Here is a 19888-nt window from a genome sequence, read left to right as displayed (position 1 = left end):
GAGGGAGTGGAAGTGTGAGGTGGGTCTGCTGTGTGCACTCTGTATTGTGTTGGCATATCTCTGGTTCTAATGATTGGATTTTTGTCATTTTGGTCTCATTTTATTTATTAAATATTGCTCTCTTTTCTAAAGTGGTGTGAGGTCTTTCTTGTGTTGTGTTTTCACTTCACTACTTTTTATGTGCTGTATAAATACTTTACATATTGCCGAAAGTTAAGCTACTTAGGGTTATGCAGAAGTTAATTTAGTGACTTTTGTGAATCTCCTTGACGAGGATTGTGGTTGTTGTAGGGTTTCAGCTCCCTCAATCAATAACCCAATTTCTCTAACATATATTAAAATATTCACAACGGCCATCCTTATCGTCTGCAAATGCTCTCTCAGTGAGTGGGTTAAAAACTTTAACTCCCTTCCCCCTTCAAGGCCTTGTCAATATAAGGTGTTCTACCCCATTTTGGCTGAAGTCAAAACCATCCACCTAGACTAGTCAAGGTTGTTGATCCTTGCGCCTGCCCTCCTCATTCCAGTATATTGGCCTCTGCTAATACTCTTTTGTCTCTCTCACCTAATGTAACAACTTCTAAAGCGCACAAATACCCATAGGTGTCTCGGCGCTAGTTCAAGTTCAAGTAAGCTTTATTCGGCTTTTGAATTTAAAACCACAAAAGCAGCAGAGAAAAAATACAAACATACAAAGAACTAGTCCAGCAAATCAAAGCATAGTTAAAAGAAAAACAGACTGTTTAGAACAAGCTAAAACAGTTTGACGAATCAACTATTCAAGATCCTAAACCAAAATACACAGAATCCTCCTTTATCATCAGGTATGATAGTAATTTGGTACACCGGGGCCAGGATAAAAGTCATGCAGATCCCAGATACGGATGGAGCCATCTCCAACTTTGTGTTGGGTAGAACGTAAAAAGGGGGCAATGTTTCTGTCTTTAAACTTAATTAAAATCAGATCTCCTGGAACATTTTTGGGCAGAGAACCAAGCCACCCCACCCTCCTGACGCTCAATATCCCGCCGTCTAAAACAGATGGTAAATGTCTATGGTTTTTAAGCCAGAAAATGGCTTTATTCATTAGGTCCTGCTGTAGTTCACGTTTACCCGGGGTGAGTTCAGGGACCCCAGAAAGCACGGTAACGTATGGCGCGGCTTCCGGGGGTAGGTCCATTTGATGCCTTCTTTCCAGGAGTCTGTGAGGGGTATGTTTTAGATTAAGAGGAGCGTTGCGACCACTTAGAGTGGGTGGTATAGGAGGGGGGTCACAAGTGGGAAGTATGCTGGAAGCATTGTTCATAGGCCTTTCATGGATGTTAGTAAGGGTAGAGCATGTGGATATCATGGTGTTGGCATTTGGTGGGAGGGACCTTATTACAGTGTTTTCGATCCTGGTCAGCCTCTCCCCCAGATCATTAATTTTTACGACCAGTGGTGATAGAGCACTGTTTAGCATTCGTTCAATTTGGGCCAGCAGGGTCAAATGAAGGGGGGATACGGGGTCATTTGATCGAGTCTCCGCTTTATCCGAAGTTAGTGAGACAGGGTTTGGGGCGGATAAATGGGGGCTGCAGAAAGTTGGTTCGGGGGATGCGGGAGGTGTGAAATTTACTTGTTCATTGTCTCTGACCACTATAGGGGGAGTTAATAAATCCTGGGCATAGTTTGTACCGCACATGGCATTCAATTCTTCCCAGATTGACATCGTGGTTGGGAGACAGGATACCGAGAGCAACAATGTACAGATCAAAGCAATAGAGGGGGAAAGGTTAGCATCTGACTGTACCTCCTCCTGTGGTAAAACCAAGTGTAGTGGCCCGTCCCGTCCTCCTCTGGCCTCTGAGGGCCACAGAGGGCCCGCCCTTTGCCCGGGCTTCGCCCGGCGCTGTCCCGCGACGCGGAGGGAGCCTCGTCCTTTTTCTGCGCCTCCGGGCGCGTAGCTACCGGAAATACCCCTCACAGGCTGCTGGGAGCTGTAGTCTGCCGGCGGCCGTGCAGGTGGAAAGCAACGGCGGCGTGCAGCACTCACAGCATGTGGGCCCCAGCAGCAGCAGCAGCGACGGAGTGTGCCCGGTGAGTCCCGGTGAGTCCCTCCTGTTCCGTGACCCGTGGCTCTGGTCCTGGACTGGACTGTGTCCCCCCGCTCCTCAGTGGGAGCCTCGTCCTTTTTCTGCGCCTCCGGGCGCGTAGCTACCGGAAATACCCCTCACAGGCTGCTGGGAGCTGTAGTCTGCCGGCGGCCGTGCAGGTGGAAAGCAACGGCGGCGTGCAGCACTCACAGCATGTGGGCCCCAGCAGCAGCAGCAGCGACGGAGTGTGCCCGGTGAGTCCCGGTGAGTCCCTCCTGTTCCGTGACCCGTGGCTCTGGTCCTGGACTGGACTGTGTCTCGGCGCTATGAACTGGAAGGATAAGCAGAGAGCTGGCCGCTTATTGCTTAAAGAGCCAAGGTTTGATTTGTGTCCTGAATGATAGCAGGGTGAGGCTGGCCTTAAACTGAAGGGGGAGTGAGTTCCACAGTTTAGAAGTGGCCACTATGCATCTTCTATCATCCCAGTTGGCTTTCATCGGTTCAAGGGACGATCAGAAGGTTGTCGTCTGCAGAGCGCAGGGATCTGCTGGGTGAGTACGTCTGAAAAGCTTTCTTCAGGTATTCAGCTCCTATGTTGTGAGGTGCCTTATAGGCAATTCATAGCACCTTCAATTTTGTTCTACTTTTTATGGGCAGCCAATGGAGCTGTCACACCACAAAGGAAATTGGCTTAAACTTCGGGGTACCTGACAATATCCTGGCTGCTGCGTTCTGTACCAATTGCAGCCTACCCAGACCCTTTCTTGGGCATTGATTGGAAGGCCATTGCAATAGTCGACCTTAGCCGTAACCAGAGCGCTGATAAGTGTTCTCCCAGTGCTGACTGGGAGAAAAGGTAGCAATTTCTTTATCATCCTTTAAACAGAAAACGATCAGTAGACCACTGCATTGGCGTGATGTACAAAGGATAAACTATCATCAAATATGACACCAAAGTTCCTGGCCTTCTTGACGGGGATAGGGAGTGATCCCAGCTCAGATTTCCACCAGTTCGGAGACCATCCTGGGGCAAGGTTGACAAAGATGTTAAGCCCCTACTTCTGCACGGGTGAATGAAAATGCACACAAACTAGTTATATACATTCTCAAATACAGTGGATTTTGGATCAAGTGTCAAATGACTTTATACCACCAAGGACTAGATTTGCATTTAAAAACCCCTAGTGCACTCCAGGAGTTGCGGTTTACTTCAGTTGAGCCAACTGAAGTACCACACCTGAGAGAAATGAATTGTAAAAGAAACACCCTTCAAATTGCAGCATTTGCATTTATATCATGCTTGGGACACTTATTTTGGTGTAATTTGGAGCTATTGTCTAATGTCAGTGGTGAATTTAAGATCAGGGTATACCAGGTCTGTCTTGAATGTTATACACAAGTTACTTATCAGAAAATAGGTTGCCCCCTTAGTGATGTTTGATTATTTTCAAATCAGTGTTTAGAACACTAAGGGCAAAATCAGATATTGTAAGAGCTAAATGTCTCCCCTTCCCCCTGCCATGGTGTTTGATGCACCACTCTATAAGAATGTTTACAGCGGCCTAGAGACAGCAGCTTTAGCAGGCTCAGTTGAGCAAAACAGGTATATCGAGAGAGAGGCAACATGTTTGCTCTCCTCAGTAATTGGTTGCTGGGTCACTTATTTGGTGATCACCCCATATTAAGGATATTAGTTGCTGTGACTGTTAGTGTTCCTTCATTACCTATGTACGTGCCAGGGAGTTTAGGTGGGGGCTACCGAAGAAAGAAGCAGAAGTAGAGACATGCCATGTGTCTTGAAACTGCTGGACTGCTAGTATATGAAACTCTCAGGTTGCTGGGCATGTGGGTGCCTTTTAACAGTTCTTGGGTTGAAGTGCAGGTGAACACTCACAGCAGTTCTTCTTTGTGTCTTCGCAGTGCAGGTGGCTCTTTTCGCGGTTCTCAGAGCAATCAGACACAACAGAAGTACAGCAGGTGCCTCCTCATTGAGGATGGCTTTTTCAATCCTCTGTGCCAACCCCCTCAAAAGCCCATAAAACTGCAGCTAGGCAACAATAAACTAGATAGAGCAATCGTCTCTTCTCCCTAAAGGCTATATTAAGATTGCACAAGACCATTCAGGACAGTCTACTAGATTTAAGAATTGATAAAGATGTCCATCTGCAAGTAATAGTGTCACCAGAAAACTAGTGGCAGCGCATAAAATGAAAGAACTCAAAGCACTTTGAGGATCATACTTTTTGATTTGGCACCTGAATAGAATTTGCCCAACTCTACTGCCTGTTTTCCACTGTGCACGAAAGTGCATGCTGCAGCTCTGTCACTGTTTGATGAGCAGAACTGATAACTTGGTTAACAAGCATTTGAACAAGTGGTGGCAACGTGCTATTGCAACCAGGCGGGTTCTACAAGACACGTTAGAAGAACTCAGAAAGACTTTTTATTTCACAGAAAAGGCTATATCTGGGAATAGGCTAACACAGTCTGAGTGTTTCTTATTAAGAATTGGAATGTTCTCTATGTATAACGTACCAGGCATGTGTTCTATGCTCCTGGACACAGAAAGAACCAGCAGGAGAATTTGGTGCCTGCCTGTGATCTTACTAACATCTATTGGGCAAGTGTCAGTACTCTGGAAAACCAATGCAATATAATCATAAATATTGAATTCGATTTTTGCAGTTTTAAAAAAAACGTTAGCTAAAACTTTAAATGTTTTATTGCGCTTGAAATTATCTCCTCCAGCGCTGAAACAGACGATGATTGATGCTGTTCCTATGAATGCAGGAGACGTTCTTCTCATTAATAACCTGATGATTGTTGTCTAACTTATAAAGCTGTACAATTTATCAGTACAGCTCTGATTACAGGGTTTCGGTGTGACTGGAATACTCGCAATGTTCCTGTTAGACCTGGCATCTTTGGCGTGGTTTCCCCCTATCTTTTTGCCTCTACCTCCTGTATTTTTGATGCTGTGCTGGATTTCGTTTTTGCTGGTTTAGATGCTTTGGACACTGCCACTGCTGATCAGTGCCATAGTGTAAGTGCTCCCTATGTAAATTGTTATTCTGATTGGATATACATGTTTGGCATATTTGTGTCACCATGAAGTCCCTAGTAAAGTGCACTGGGTGTGCCAGGGCTGGTGATGACAAATGCTACTAGTGGGCCTGCAGCACTGATTGTGCCACCCACAGGAGTAGCTCTAAAATGGTGTCTCAGGCCTGCCACTGCAGTGCCTGCGTGCAGTTTAGAAACTGCCATGTCCTCCTGGTCAGTGTCCCCACTGACCAGGCCTAACCCTTCCCTTTTCATGCACATTAGTCACCCCTATGGAAGGCCCAAGGTACCCCCCTGGGCAGGGTGCAGTGTATGTGAAAGATAGAGCATGTCCTGGTGCAGGTGACATGCTCTGGTAGTGAATGGCAGCCATTTTTGTTTTTCACTATTGTAAGGCTATCTTGCTCCATAGATTAACATGGGGGATGCTGGCTACAGTGGCTACCAGCATTTCTTCTCATAGGAACAAGATAGGACATAAGTATCTAGTATCCATGAACTCAGAATTTAATAACATATCTTTTAGGAAAGGTTGTTTTTAAATCCTGTGTTTGAGAACAGCACTTTTAGAAAGTTGCTGTTCTCTTGTCTGACCCTTCTGTGTGCCTTGGCCTGTTTGTGTATTGACTGTCTGGTTTGAGAGTGACAGGGGCTGGGGATTCCCCAGGAGGCTGGCTGAGTCAGCCCTAGGCTGAATGACTGCATTTGCAACTTGAGTGGTGGGAGGAGTTAGCACATGGGCCTGAATAGGGCTGTGCCTGCCTTCCACAATGCTGGCTCCACCTCCTGCTGGGCGGCTGACGACCCTGCCCCTCACTCTGAAAGGAAAGGAGAAGCCAGGAAAACAAAGTACTCAGGCAACACCCAGAACTGGTTCAGACCGAGCTCAGGGCACACTTGCACAAAGAGAACAAAGACTTTTAGGGGTATAAGTACAGGACCCCTGACAACAGAAAATTAGATCATCCTGAAATCAAGAAGGAACCTCTACCAAGGAGAAAGCTGACTCTGAAGAAGGAAGACTGTCCTGCTGTTGCTCTGCTGGACTGACCTGCTGTTGCTTTGCTGCCAAAGAGAGGGGAAGGACTTTGCTAGTGTGCTGTGTCCCCCGTCTTGAAGGAATCTCCAAGGGCCTGAGAAGAGCAGGTTCCCTGTTCTGAAGTGCCAGGAACAAAAGGCCTTCTCCCCAGCTTCCCTGAACTCTGCTGAGAGAGTTCTGTCCATCCTAGAGTGCCTTATCCAGTTGTGCATCGAGGAGCTGCGAGAGAGAAGATCACCCCTGGTCCGCGCATCGTCGCCCCGGAGATCATCGCAACTCCAAAGATCGTCGCATCGTGCCTTTTGCGAGAACAAACTTCCTACGGAACCTCCGCACCGGAATCCATACAAGTGGCCTTCCTCCCCCTACACACTGGATTTGTCGCAACACGCCCGCTGCTGCAGCGGGGCTGTCGCAAACGCCTCCCCAAGGTCTCAGGAGCAACGCATCGCTTGTTTTCCACCGCACCAGCTTCTGCTTTTGGAACTTTGTCGCAACTAAAGGTACTGTGAGCTAAACGTTACGCAACTGTGAACTTTTCACGTAACTGTGGATTCTTTTATCGCAACCTAAAGAATTTTATCGCAATCTGAAGAATTTTATTGCAACCTTAAGAACTCTTTTGAAACCATATTCATGAACTGTGTATGTTGGATTTTTGTCGTTTTGGTCTTGTGTAGTTTAAATTAAATACCTTTATTTTTCTAAACTGTTGTGGAGTCAGTTTGTGGTGTTTTCACTGTGTTACTGTGAGTGTTGGTACAAATACTTTACACATTGCCTCTGGTTAGCCTAGACTGCTCGTGCCAAGCTACCTAGAGGGTAAGCAGGGGTTATCTCAGAGGGTTTCCTCCTTACCCTGACTAGAAGCAAGGGTCCCTATTTGGACAGTGGTACCTACCCCTGCCAACTAGAGACCCCCAGTTCTAACAGTTCCGAAACCAAAAAAGTAATTTGAATGTTACAGCCAAAGCGAGCACACAAGAGAACATTCAGTATGTCATGTATGCAATTGTAGTGAAGTACATGACATGGCTCATTCACAAGGAAAATACACTATATTAAGGGGCCGATTCCAATCTGGGTCGGAAAGCTATCCGACCGAGCCGGATCCGGAGTGTTTTCAAACCGAGTCGGAGTCCTGCAGTCCGACTAAGTGAGTACGATGCGGCTGCATGCTGTCGGACTCGGTTCGGTCGGACTCTCTTAGAAGTCAATGGGAGCCGGTCGTACGGCGCGTACATGGGCTCCCATTGACGGAATGTGTACGTCTCGTACAAGGGCGTCCCCTACAGTGGGTACTCACATCGTACTTGCTCGCACGTACAGGTGTATGAGTCGAGTGGAAAAAACGGGTACGGCTCGGACTTTTTCCGGCCGGATCACGTTCGGTGCCCTTCTGACCCAGATTGGAATCGGCCCCTAAGTGATACAAATATCACCCTGGCACAATATAAGCCAAAATTAAAAAAAAATATTTGATGGCTCATGTTCTTCAAATGTTTACAAAGGATGGAGTATTATTATGAGAAGAACTCATCCGAACTTAACTACCAATGCTATGCCTCATATTTTATCTGTGACCTACTAATAATGGAGCAAACTGTTTCGTTACATGGTTAAATTACCAAATTTTCACAAGTAGATTAAATTTTTCCCAAATTTCTATTGGCACTTTATAAGTACATTAAAACTGATCAATCAGCCAATGTATTTACACGCATAGAGATACATATGTTCGGAACCTTAAGAAGACAATAAGGATGCAAAAGGGAAAAATGAAATACTCTCAAATGTTACTTTTTCTTCTTTGGAGGACATCCATACCCTCTTAAACTCAAAAGTGCACTTGGCATTTGTGGTGCTCCCAATCAGGACAAAACCAGTCTTGAGTGCTTGTGTTCCGGTTCAAAGAAGTCCTGGCTTGCCATTTCAGGAGGGACTATTCCTATTGGAGTTGGGGCAAGCATGATTTGCATATGGCTGGGTCTAATCTGAGGTGGAATATGTCAGTGATATCATGTCTAATAATGTTACCAGGGTCCGCGATTAGATGAAATAATTGTCTGCGATGCTTCCTATGACATTTTGGTGAATAGACAGCCTTGGTGAGATTGCCCCTTCCTGCCAGTGAAAACAGGCAACTATATATCTCAACTATTAATCAATTGAATTATTCCATGCCAAAAGGGCTCATGACAATTTCTGGTTCATAAATTATATACAATTTAGTTGCTGTCCATCCTGCTATCTAAGATATTATACAGCCACATACAGCAAGATACTGCTGTTATGAATACCATAAATAATAAAAGGAGAAAAGAGATAGCATGGACGCCTTTCTTCCAGTAATCCGTCTTTCTTATCACTTATCGTTCATCTTTCAAGTGTTGTGTAGTTCCTATAAACCTATATAGGATCTGTGCTTTCAGACAACATAGACTGTGGGATTGGTGTCCAGACTGATTCCAGACACCCCCACTGGGTATGTTTGCCTTTATACCAGCCAGTTCAAAGTGCCACTGTAAATTCTTCTTACCAAGGAGAGAATAGTTCCTGGCAACTATCGAACATGACAACTCTGTCCCATCAAGGATCGTGCAAACAGTACAATACTTTTCGCTCTGTCACTCGTGCTCACTTTGTCTCAAAGAAATACAAAGAATAAACGGTGGGGACATTTTCAATAAGAATTTATTGAACCAGCGTCATTCTAGTGTAAAATAGGTGTGCTGAAACAACTATAAAACAGAAACAGATATAAATGATTATAAGCACCAATAGAGTAAAAAGATGGTAGATTCCTACCATAGTGCTAAAAAAATGAATACAGGCAGGTATATAAATACATGGCAATAATAATGCATACTCCTACAATGCAACCCTAACTAGATGTATCTAAGTGTACCTAGCATATATGTAGGTGTAGAGCCAATAATCCCCTGGGACTGAAGCCAACCCCATTACCTGAAGTGAGAGACTGTGGGACCCCGTCTTGGTCTCGTGATGGACACCCCGCGAGGGAAGTCAGATCATTGTGAGCTGGAGGGTCTGCGTGCAGGAACCTCAGCGTCTCGAGTCAGGGTCTCAGCATGCAAGTCTTTCTCCTCTGCTTGCCCCAGCAAAGATATGGTGTATATATACCCAAGGAGGTACCCGTAGGAGTTCTACCTTGCTGTGTCATGTTGGTCAAGGATGGCAAAAGGAATGACTCTTATACATAGTTAATATTCAGAAGATGGTAATCCTGTGGTGATTCTGAGAATCCTCATGCATAATAAATGAGGCTAGTTTTCTGGGAAAACCACAAGACATTTATGCAGCACTTTAACTAGCTAAAAGGTCAATACCAAAAACTGTTGTGTAGTACAATGGAACGGAAAATATAGGTGAAAGGTTAGGTGACTACCTAGGCCTATAATGTGGTACATTACAAAACATAACACAAGTAGCCCACATTTTTTCCAATTACTCTCCTTACCACACTCTACTACTTACTTTTTCTCTTCCTCTACATCATCAACTCTACTGTTTTACTGTGTTCCTTGGCCACCAACCCCATCCTCCTTATCATAATGTTATAGCTTCTCTCTCCCATTTCATTTTACACTATCTACTTCGTCCCTGTTGCAAGTTTGTTGATGTCACCTCTACTGCTTTTTAATAACTACCAGTTTTGCCACTATCTGACCATGGTTAGTTCAGTTTCTTTTAAGGTCAAATTGCATCCTGCTGTTATCTGTTTCATGACTGTTGTCTCTTATCCAATGACACGTTTAGGTTCCAAAATCAGTTTAAATGTATTTAGTTGTTATGTTGATCACTGTCAGTTTTTTAATGAGGTCTAGGTGTACTTTTCTTGTTTCGTGTGTATGGGTTTGATGAATTTGAGGGGTCTAATGATTGTACATATGTTTTGGTTCTGCTTTGCACCTATCTGCCACATGTAGGATATTCCTGGTGTGTTCTGGTTCTTCCATTCGTCGTAAAGGCTTGCTTCTATATTTAATGTCAGTCCTATTCTTAACAAAACCCTGACAAGAATTTTCGGATAACAGAGAAAGTGGTTACCGATCTTTGAGACCTCTTAGGCTGCCACCAACACGGTCTCTGGTTGGACCGCTCTTCTCCATTTTTTCCCCACGACACATATTCGCCCTCCTAGGTTTTTACAAGGCCATGACTCCTTCTTCCACTTCCACCACCTCCAAACGGACACATATACCATTAAAAAGAAACTAAAGGAGAAGCATGTGGGCTGGTCCAGTGATGGAGCACTCCTGCTTGCTTGGAAGTACTTGGGGGATTATTTACAAGCCCTTTGCGCTGCTGGTGTGTCACTTTTAAAATGGGAAAAAGTGACGTACCGTCGGCGCAGGGGGCAAGTACGTAAGCCCCTTAGTGAATAGGTGGTTGGATGAGAGTTGGCGGTGAAAGGTGGTGTTGGAGAGGAGTGCTTCAGGCAGTCTTTTGGCTGTGTTGTATTGGTATTTTACTCTGGTTCTTTGGGTTCCGATGCTGCCACAGTGGCTTGGAGAGAAGGGTGGTAAAGAAGTACATCAATAATTGCTAAACTGTTAGAACTTTAATTATTTCATAAATTTGGATATCATTTATGAGTAGCATACCCCTCCCCCCAAGCGCCTTGAGACCCTCCCGGGTGAGTAGTGCGCTATACAAATGGCATGATTGATTGATTGATTGATAATATCCTTCTAGCTTTATATAGAGATGCAGCTATGGAGCTTCATAGCTTCATAGGTTTATATTACAATTATGTACCTATGATACTGGAACAAATGTGCTGTGCGCATTCTTGTAGTTGAAACTCGTATGTTGTACATCTATTTGCAAAGTGACTTACTGAATGGTAAATGCCATGTGTCAGCCCGTTGGCTGTTTGTTCCAAGATGCAAGACAAGTGTGCCTCCGTATTTTTAGATGTAGCATCATATTTTTATCGAGGTAGATCAGTTACCAAAGTAGTAGTAGTAATATAAGCTTATTGTATTACTCAACGGATAATAATAAAAGGTAGGAAACATCGCAAATCATAGTATTATAAAAATCAAGACATAAAAAAGTTAGCTTAGATCTTCACACAGATAAGTTCGCTTCAGCGTATACAGCAAAATATTTAGGTCACATAGTTGACGCTTTATGAATCTGGTCTAAGAATTTCATTGAATACATGATTTAGAAAAGTATAATACCAATTTACATGAATTACAGGATTAACGCTTTGTGACCCTAGTCTAATAATATCATTGGCATTATTATTGCACTGTTATCCCTGACATTGTGGCAGCCTCAAGCAATTTCTACAGTAGATCTTAATTAGCATTCAAGAGTCTTTTGGTGATAATTTTCCTTGAACACCGAAGTTCAATGCAAATACGCAAAATGTACAAAACATGTATTTTAAGATCAATGTATACAATTGACTTTCTCAAATCTAAATACAGATGGGATCGAATACGGCTATAGAAAAAGTGCTGAAATCATTTAGTTCGTACTGAACTGATCTAAAAATGTAATTAACATTATTATTGCACTATCTTCCCTGATGCTAAAACAGAATCTAACAGCCTCCCCAGTTGATCTTAGTTTTGCCTTATTAAAAATAGGTTGCAGATACTTTTTTTCTTAAAAACAAAAATACATACACAAGAGATTCAGTTGTGTGCCAAAGAGTCCATAAACGGGGGCGTGGCTTGGACGCCGGCCAAGATGGCGGCGTGAACCGGGAGCTCCGGCATCGACCCATACTCCTCTCGTTATTTGAGCACTCTCCTTCACGAATTCGGACATTATGAGCCCTGTTCCGCGAACCGGAACGTGAGGTGAGCCTAGCGCCCTCACTGTTTCCCGGTTTCGCGGTCTTTCGCGAAGGTTGTGAGAGAGTCTCGTCTTCGCGGCTGCAGCCGCCATTTTGTGCGCCGTCCGCGGATTTCAGCGGTCGCCAGCTCCTATGCACAAATGCTTCTCCTCACACTCTCCTGCTCAGCTGAAGACCTCTGCAGCATTGTCCTTCATTGGTAAGCCTTACTGACTGTGCAACCAGCTTTTTTGAGGTGCTCTTTTCCTCATGCTTCGTCTGTGCTGCTCTTGGGGGCCATTTTGCGACTACTGCGCATCTTTTCACTTACCACCGGCTTCTTTTCTCCACTGATATGGAACTTTGCTATGAAATTTACTTTTTCAGCGTTTTACTGCCACTAACTTTGCGCTTCTGTTGTTCTTTGCATTGAAGCTCCTCGTCAGGCAGTTCTAATTTCAGCGTCTGCTTCCAGGTAGTCAATTCACGACCATTGCACGCTTTCCCACAGCTCTTCTCATATGTGACCTTACCTGACGTCTACCAAAGTACGGTTCCTTGCAGTGCTCCGCTTGTCTGGTCTCACTCCTGGTGTTCTACTTCTCCTGCGCACTGTTATCACTGATCGCCTCAGGATTGATGTTGGACCTCTTTATATTATTCATTTACTATGTTCTCCCTGAATTAAGGAGTTTCCCTACCTTCCACTGACTTTTTACTCCTACTTCTCGGCTTTGGTTGCCTTCCATGGGGAAACTCCGCACTCTGAAGCTCACATCTTTACCGAAATTACCTGTTGGTTCTGATTCCGACTCACCTACCCAGGAAATGGAGGAAGGCAAGCCATCGAAGTCAAACTCTGCCCCTGGGGCCATCCCTAAGACTCCAAATGGAAGAAAGGCGCTGTCTTCCTTGACTTCATGAAAGCGTCTGAAGTCAGATCCACCGTCCCCTGGACATAGTTTGTCATCTTCCTCTATGGACCTCATTCTGGAAGAACTACGTGCCTTCAGGCCCTTTATGGAAGCCACCACAAAAAATATGCAGGCCATGCAGGAGAAATGGTCGTCTCTGGACTCGCGTGTTACGACCTTGGAGCAGTCCTCAGATTCCTTGCACTCTACCTGTTCCCGAATCCCTTCAATAGAGGCTGAGATCCTTCTACTCAGGTGTCAAACTGAGGATTTGGAAAACAGAAACCGCAGGAACAACCTACGCTTGTATGGTCTTCCGGAACTCACAGAAGGGTCCAACCCTACCATCTTCTTCCAATCTTTTCTTGCGAAAATTCTGGACACACCGGCCTTATCCTCCATTAATATCCAACGAGCACACCGACTTGGCACCAAGGTTGCTACCAAACCTAGGGGGGTTATCATGCTGTTCTTGCAGTACACCGACCTCTTGCAGGTCCTTTCAGCCGCCAAGCTCAAGAAACAAATCATGTGGGAAGGTCATCGTCTTTATCTGTCGCAGGATGTCTCCAAGGCCACTGCAGATCGCAGGAAAAAGTTTCTGGATCTAAGACCACAGTTGAGAGCCCTGAATGCCAGATATGGTCTCTTACACCCTTGTCTCTTCATGGTTACTTATAAAGACAAAACAACCACGTATGAAGATCCTGCGGTCTTACAAGCCTTCCTTCGCCGACAGAGTCCGGATGTCATGGATACCTCCAGGCCTGGCTGAGTGGCCTTATTGTCCGTCATCTTATTGATTTTGCTGTATTGTGGTTCTGCATTTTCTCCTTTGGCGTTGTTTTGTTCTGTTTTTCTTACCGTTTCCTGTCATAATGACTGTTTTACCATTTTACTTGTTCTATATACTATTTTTTCTAATTTAAGTCGTGTTTTGCTGTAAATCCTTGCATTTTCCCTAATGTTTCTCTTATTTCTTTAGATATTCCCTTATTCAACTTCATCCTGATGTTTCCTATTGTTTTCTTATCGTGCCCATTGGACCTCTAGTACTAGTGGTTGGATGTCCGCTCTGGTTGTTCACGTCGTCATCTCCTGCCACCACCATCCCCATCCTTGTTCCGTTTTCGTAAGTATACCTTTCAGTTGTTTGTCTCGGACTTGTACCTTCTCTTTGTTCGTTTTTGTTCTTGTCCTCTCTCTTTCTCTCTTAATCTTGCTATCTCTCTTACTTTCGCCCTCGTCTTTCCTTCTCTCTTCTTTTCTTTCTTCTCATTCTCACTCCTATCTCTATAACAGTTTCTCTCCTTTTTCCTCACACATTTTTTCCTTCTTCTCCTTTTTTCTTCTCCTTCTTACTTTATCACTTGGTTTCTATTTTTCTCAATTTTTCCATTATATTGCTAATGCATTAATAAGCATGTTGTTCTTAGTTGTTTTTTCTCAACTGTTTCATTCCGTGTAACGACATGGAACGTTAAGGGATTGCATAATCCCATTGAAAGACAAAGGGTTCTTTCACATTTAGCCAGACTTAAGACTGACGTTGCCCTCCTTCAAGAGACTCATCTTGCTGAGGCGGAAGCTCTAAAGCTCAAACGTTGTTGGGTGGGTCATGTTCTCTGTTCTCCCACGACAACTAGAAAGAATGGTGTTGTAATTTTGTTACATAAAAAGTTAAATGTTTCCTCGATTACTCATGAATGTGATGCTGATGGCCGTTGGCTTATTGTTACATTACTCATAGATAATATTCCACTCACCCTCTTCAATGTATATGCTCCTACTGGGATTGACAGATCCTTTTGGCCCTCTATCTCTACTAAGCTGTCTTCCCTCTCTGGGGATTACATCCATTTCGGTGGAGACTGTAATCAGATTGTTGACCCCTTCCTTGACCGCCATTCAAAAGTCAAATTTATTTCCTCTAGAATGCACACTCAATTTGTAAATTCTTTTCAGAACAATGTCCTGGTAGATATTTGGCGATTATGTAACCCAGATGCTAGAGAATACAGTATTTTCTCCCCTCCTCACCTATCACAATCCCGCATTGACCATATTTTTCTCAGTAAATCCCTATCCCAACACTCTATCCGTTCTGAAATTGGCTCTATCCTACTTTCCGATCATGCCCCAGTTTTTGTAGATCTTGACCTACTCCCATTTTCTCCCCACCCTGGCCGATGGCGCTTTAATAACGCTCTACTTTTAGAACCCACTTTCTGTACAGAATTTACTGCCTTCGCCAAGGAATTTTTTCTATTGAATCAAACTCCTGACTCCCCTTTTGTTATGGTTTGGGATTCTTTTAAGGCAGCCTCTAGGGGTTTTATTATTAATTTCGTAGCACGACGGAAGAAACTTCGTGAGGCCAAGTCAGAGAAAATTTTAGCCGATATTAAAACTTTAGAACAGGCTTACTATGCTTCTAAATCTGAATCTTCCCTTAAATCACTTATTGAAGTGAAAATCTCATTTAATAAATTCACGACTGATGCTGCTTCTAACACCTTGCTAAAATGTAACTCCAGATATTATGGAGGTAAGAATAAAATGGGGAAGCTTCTGGCCAACTATTTAAAGATTCGCAAGGAACGTACAAAAATTCAATCTATTAAGACTTCTTCGGGAGACTCCACTTTTAAGGATAGAGACATCCTCAATGAATTTGTCAAATTTTATGATACCCTATATACCCCAGAACAAGTTCCGAAACCTGATGATCTCCTCTCTTACTTTCATTCTCTCCCATCTCCCTCGGTCTCCCATGTAGATTTTCACCCTCTAGAACAAGACATTTCACTTTCTGAAATCTCGCATGCTGTTTCTACTCTTCGTCATGGTAAATCCCCAGGTCCTGACGGCTTTACTATCGAATTCTATAGCCACTTTGCTTCTCTTCTTCTTCCTAAACTTTTACTCCTCTTTCGTACTTTCTATGAAGCGGACTCTAGTGGTTCTTTTCAGCAAGCTTTAATTTGCTTAATCCCCAAAGAGGACAAGGACCACTCCTTGTGCAAAAACTACAGACCAATATCTTTGGTTAACACCAATTATAAAATTCTAGCAAAGATATTAGCATTACGCATGGATCCCCTCTTACTGGATCTTGTTGGTCCTGAGCAATCTGGCTTTATCAAGGGACGTCTCTCCTCCGATAATTCTCGGGTATTCCTTAACATTCTTAGCAAGGCTTCCTCTTTGACTCTTCCTTTTGCGGCTATTTCCTTAGATGCGGAGAAAGCCTTTGATAGAATTGGATGGGATTTTATGTTTCAGGCTTTACGTTGGATTGGCTTCCCTCCCAAATTTATCTCTATTATTTCGTTACTTTACTCCGACCCTCAAGCCTCTATTTTTGTTAATGGTATGTCCTCAGATTATTTCTCTTTACATAGGGGGGTTCGGCAGGGTTGCCCCTTATCCCCTTTACTTTTTGTTTTAGCCTTAGAACCCTTCCTTACTAAAATCCGATTAGACGACAATATCTCTGGCTTTCAGTTTGGTTCCCATCAAGTTAAACTCTCGGTTTACGCCGATGATATTCCTTTTTATTGCTCTGATCCTCTTACCTCTATTCCCTCTTTTCTTCAACAGGTTTCTTCTTTCTCTGCAGTTTCTGGCTACCGCTTGAACGCCGACAAGTGTGAAATTTTGCCTCTGAATCCTCTCTGTCAGAAACATCTTTTCTCTTCCACGGGTTTCTCATGGCAACCTTCCAAGATCAAATACTTGGGGGTTTGGTTTGCTCCTCTTTTATCTGATACCCTTAAACTAAACTTTGATTATGTTTACAAGAAAATGGATACGGCTATTACTCGTTGGCATCCGCTTTTTCTGTCCTGGTGGGGTCGGCTCAACTCTATAAAGATGATGTTATCCCCATTGCTTCTCTACACTATTTCTATGCTCCCTTTACACATTCCTCTTTCTTTCTTCAAAAAAATTGATTCTTTATTATTGAAATTCTTGTGGAACGGCAAGCGCCCTCGAATAGCTCTTACCTCCCTGCGACGGGATAAAGCTCAGTCTGGAGTTCGTTTTCCTGATTTTAAAGAGTACCACCGAGCTTTTTCTTTGAAACATTCAATCCGCTGGCTCTCATCTGATCTCCCACATTATCCTCCTGTCTGGCTCAGTATGGAATCCTCTTTTATCTCTCCATTTACCTTCCGTGAATTTGTGTCCTTCACGTCTCCCTTCGCCCGTCTTCGCACGCCTATTATATCGTATTCTCGTAATCTTCTTTCACCTTATATGTCTTCATCTTATCCCTCCCTCCCCTCCATTCACGAACAACCGATTTGGAATAATACATTTCTCAAAATTCGTAATCGCACCATTTATTGGAAAACTTGGCATTCCCGAGGATTATATTGGATTTCTCAACTTCTTTCTCAGGACACGCCTATTTCCTTCCAAGAGCTTCAATACCTTTTCTCTTTACCTGCTTCTGCTCGGTCACAATACACTGCCCTTTGCCCTGTCTTGATTTCCTATCTTCACTCTCTTTCACCTTCTAATGATATTCCTTTAGATCATAGAGTCACATCCCTTTTATTGGAAGCTTCTCCTTCTGCATCGGCTTTATATAACTCCCTCCGTTTTACCACTGATAGACTGAAATCTCGAATTGAAATTGCCTGGGAGTCGGATTTTTCTCAGAATTGGCCTGTACTTTTTTGGGATAAAATTTGGACTAAACTTCATAAGACCTCTAGAGCTGCTAACACTACCCAAACTTTATATTTCATTTATCACAGAACTCTATTCACCCCATTTGCATTGTCCCGTTTTTCACCGGGAACTCCCTCCGCCTAATGGTCCTGTCCTTGTCCCTCTGCTGATCTCAAACATATGCTGTTTGACTGCCCTCCTACCTCCCAGTTCTGGCAGCAAATTTGGAAGCAAATACAAAAAATTCTCCGATTCCAGGTCCCCTTTTCCCCTACACAAGTTTTTCTAGGTTCCCTCTCGCCTGAACTCCCCCATTCTCCTAATCATTACCCTTTACTTGACATTTTCATAGCGGTAGCTTTTCAGGTCATCACTTCAAACTGGAAGCAAGCTGCAACTATTTCCTATCAATCTTGGTGGAATGCGGTCTGTTTTCATCATCGCCTAGATACCAACTATGTATCTCCCATCTCCCTAGCTATCAAACGAGACCTGATTTGGCTACCCTTGGTAACATACTTCTCCTCCTCTGCTCCTGCACATTCCTCTCCAGATGCTACGACAGTTGAAGTACGTAAACCCCCATGATTTTCTGCTTTTCTTATTTTCTTATTAATTGTTTGTTCTTAATACCTGGTTGCTATTATTATTATTAAGTCTCGATATAATGTATTTCACTTTTTATTTGTGTTCACTTAATATGTTCATAATTTCTCATGCTTGTTATGCTTACCTCTCATGAAATTGTTAGTGTTCTGCTTAATTCATCCATCTGCTCATTGTAACTATTATCCCTCCCCTTTCCTTCCTCCCTCCTCCCTCCTTCTTTTCTTCAATAAATCAAACTTTAAAAAAAAAAAAAAGAGTCCATAAACGGTTTTGTCTTTGAATACGGGGTTCAATTTACCCTCAAATTCATAGATCGGTATATAAAACAATCTGAACCTTAAAAATGTTAACATACCATGGCAGGTTTGACCCTAAGTACTCTTGGATCTGCAAGAAAAGTGTATCAAAGACGAAGGGGCTAATTATGAGTTTGGAGGTTGATTGGACCGCTCTGCATCCGTGGTGGCGGTGCTAATGCTGCCCCGGCGGTTCCAAACACCGTATTTTGAGTTGGGCAGTAGGGCTGCCACAGGACCGCTGCTACCTCCACTCCACTTGGCAGTCTTGCAGCGGTCTGGGGCCCCCAATATACTTGGTTGTCCTGCTGCGGCACCGCCAAGCATATTACAAGTGAAAAGTGTGGTGGTGAGGAAATTAAGAGGGTCCTACAAGGGCCATGAGATGCATGTAGGGGTGGACATGTTGTACCCCCCTGTATACTTGCACTACCAGTTCCTGCACGGCGTTGACTTAACAGTCCGTGCTGTGCAAGAACGTGCTGTGGAGCTTCCAACGCTGTGCCTTTCTGATGTGCAGTTATGAGCCTATGAAAGGCAATGCCGAGAGATCACTGCAGCAGGACCCCCCCAACCTGTATTCCAATCGGAATATGAGGTGCTGCGAGAGTACCGGTTTGGCAGTCTTGCAGTGGGGCGCTGGCATGGCGGTCTGCTCCAAGACTGCCAAACTTGTAATCAAGCCCGAAGTCTATGTGATAGTATTGTTTAGCCTGAGCCAAGTCAGAGTCCCTCTGCCTAAGAGTAAAAGTTTCAGGGAGTAAATTATTTTGGGCTGGTTACCAAATTGTGCCTTGACAATGTCTCACTGCTGTACTTTGCTTTTTGCTTATGGAACATGCACCAAAAGAAGTGGACAATTCTACTGAAGCATGTTGTCAAAACATAATTCCCTTCTTTATCAAAAAACTCCACAAACATCATCAATAATAATTGGTTCTTGCCAATGGCCACAACATAACACATTCCCTTTTAATTTCAGACGTATTTAAGTCTCTGTATATATTTTCCTGCAATTATCAGAAGGCACTGAGGCAAGGTGACACAGGAGGATGTTCTACTCTCACCAATACAATCATTATGTGCTGAACTACACTTTTCTGGATCTTTCCATCACAGTGCCTTAGTGCAATCATGGCTTCATGCAGATTATTTGTAAATGAAAATGATCTTGTCCAGTATCTGGCAGCATAAACAACTCTGTTTTTGCGATGTCTTCTTATGGAAATTATCTGCTGATGACAGTCTATAACATTTTACAAGACAGCATGTCACTCACTTGATTTACTGCTCACAATGCAAAGCGGTAACGCTGTATGCATCTAAAGTATCTGCCAGTGTCAAGCTGATTGAAAAGTTCACAAGATGCACGGTATACTTTACTCGTCTCG

The 19888-nt window shown here is 43.6% G+C and overlaps 1 protein-coding gene across 2 annotated transcripts in view; it reads right to left on the bottom strand.

Annotated features, from left to right (window-relative positions):
* The window catches only part of COL19A1 (collagen type XIX alpha 1 chain), a 2464374-nt gene that overhangs the window by 1187582 nt on the left and 1256904 nt on the right, over nucleotides 1-19888 (bottom strand). The window lies entirely within an intron of this gene.

This window comes from Lissotriton helveticus, chromosome 6 (assembly GCF_964261635.1).
Source record: "Lissotriton helveticus chromosome 6, aLisHel1.1, whole genome shotgun sequence".
In the NCBI taxonomy this organism is placed as follows: Eukaryota; Metazoa; Chordata; class Amphibia; order Caudata; family Salamandridae; genus Lissotriton; species Lissotriton helveticus.
This window is presented reverse-complemented; position numbering and strand designations above follow the sequence as displayed.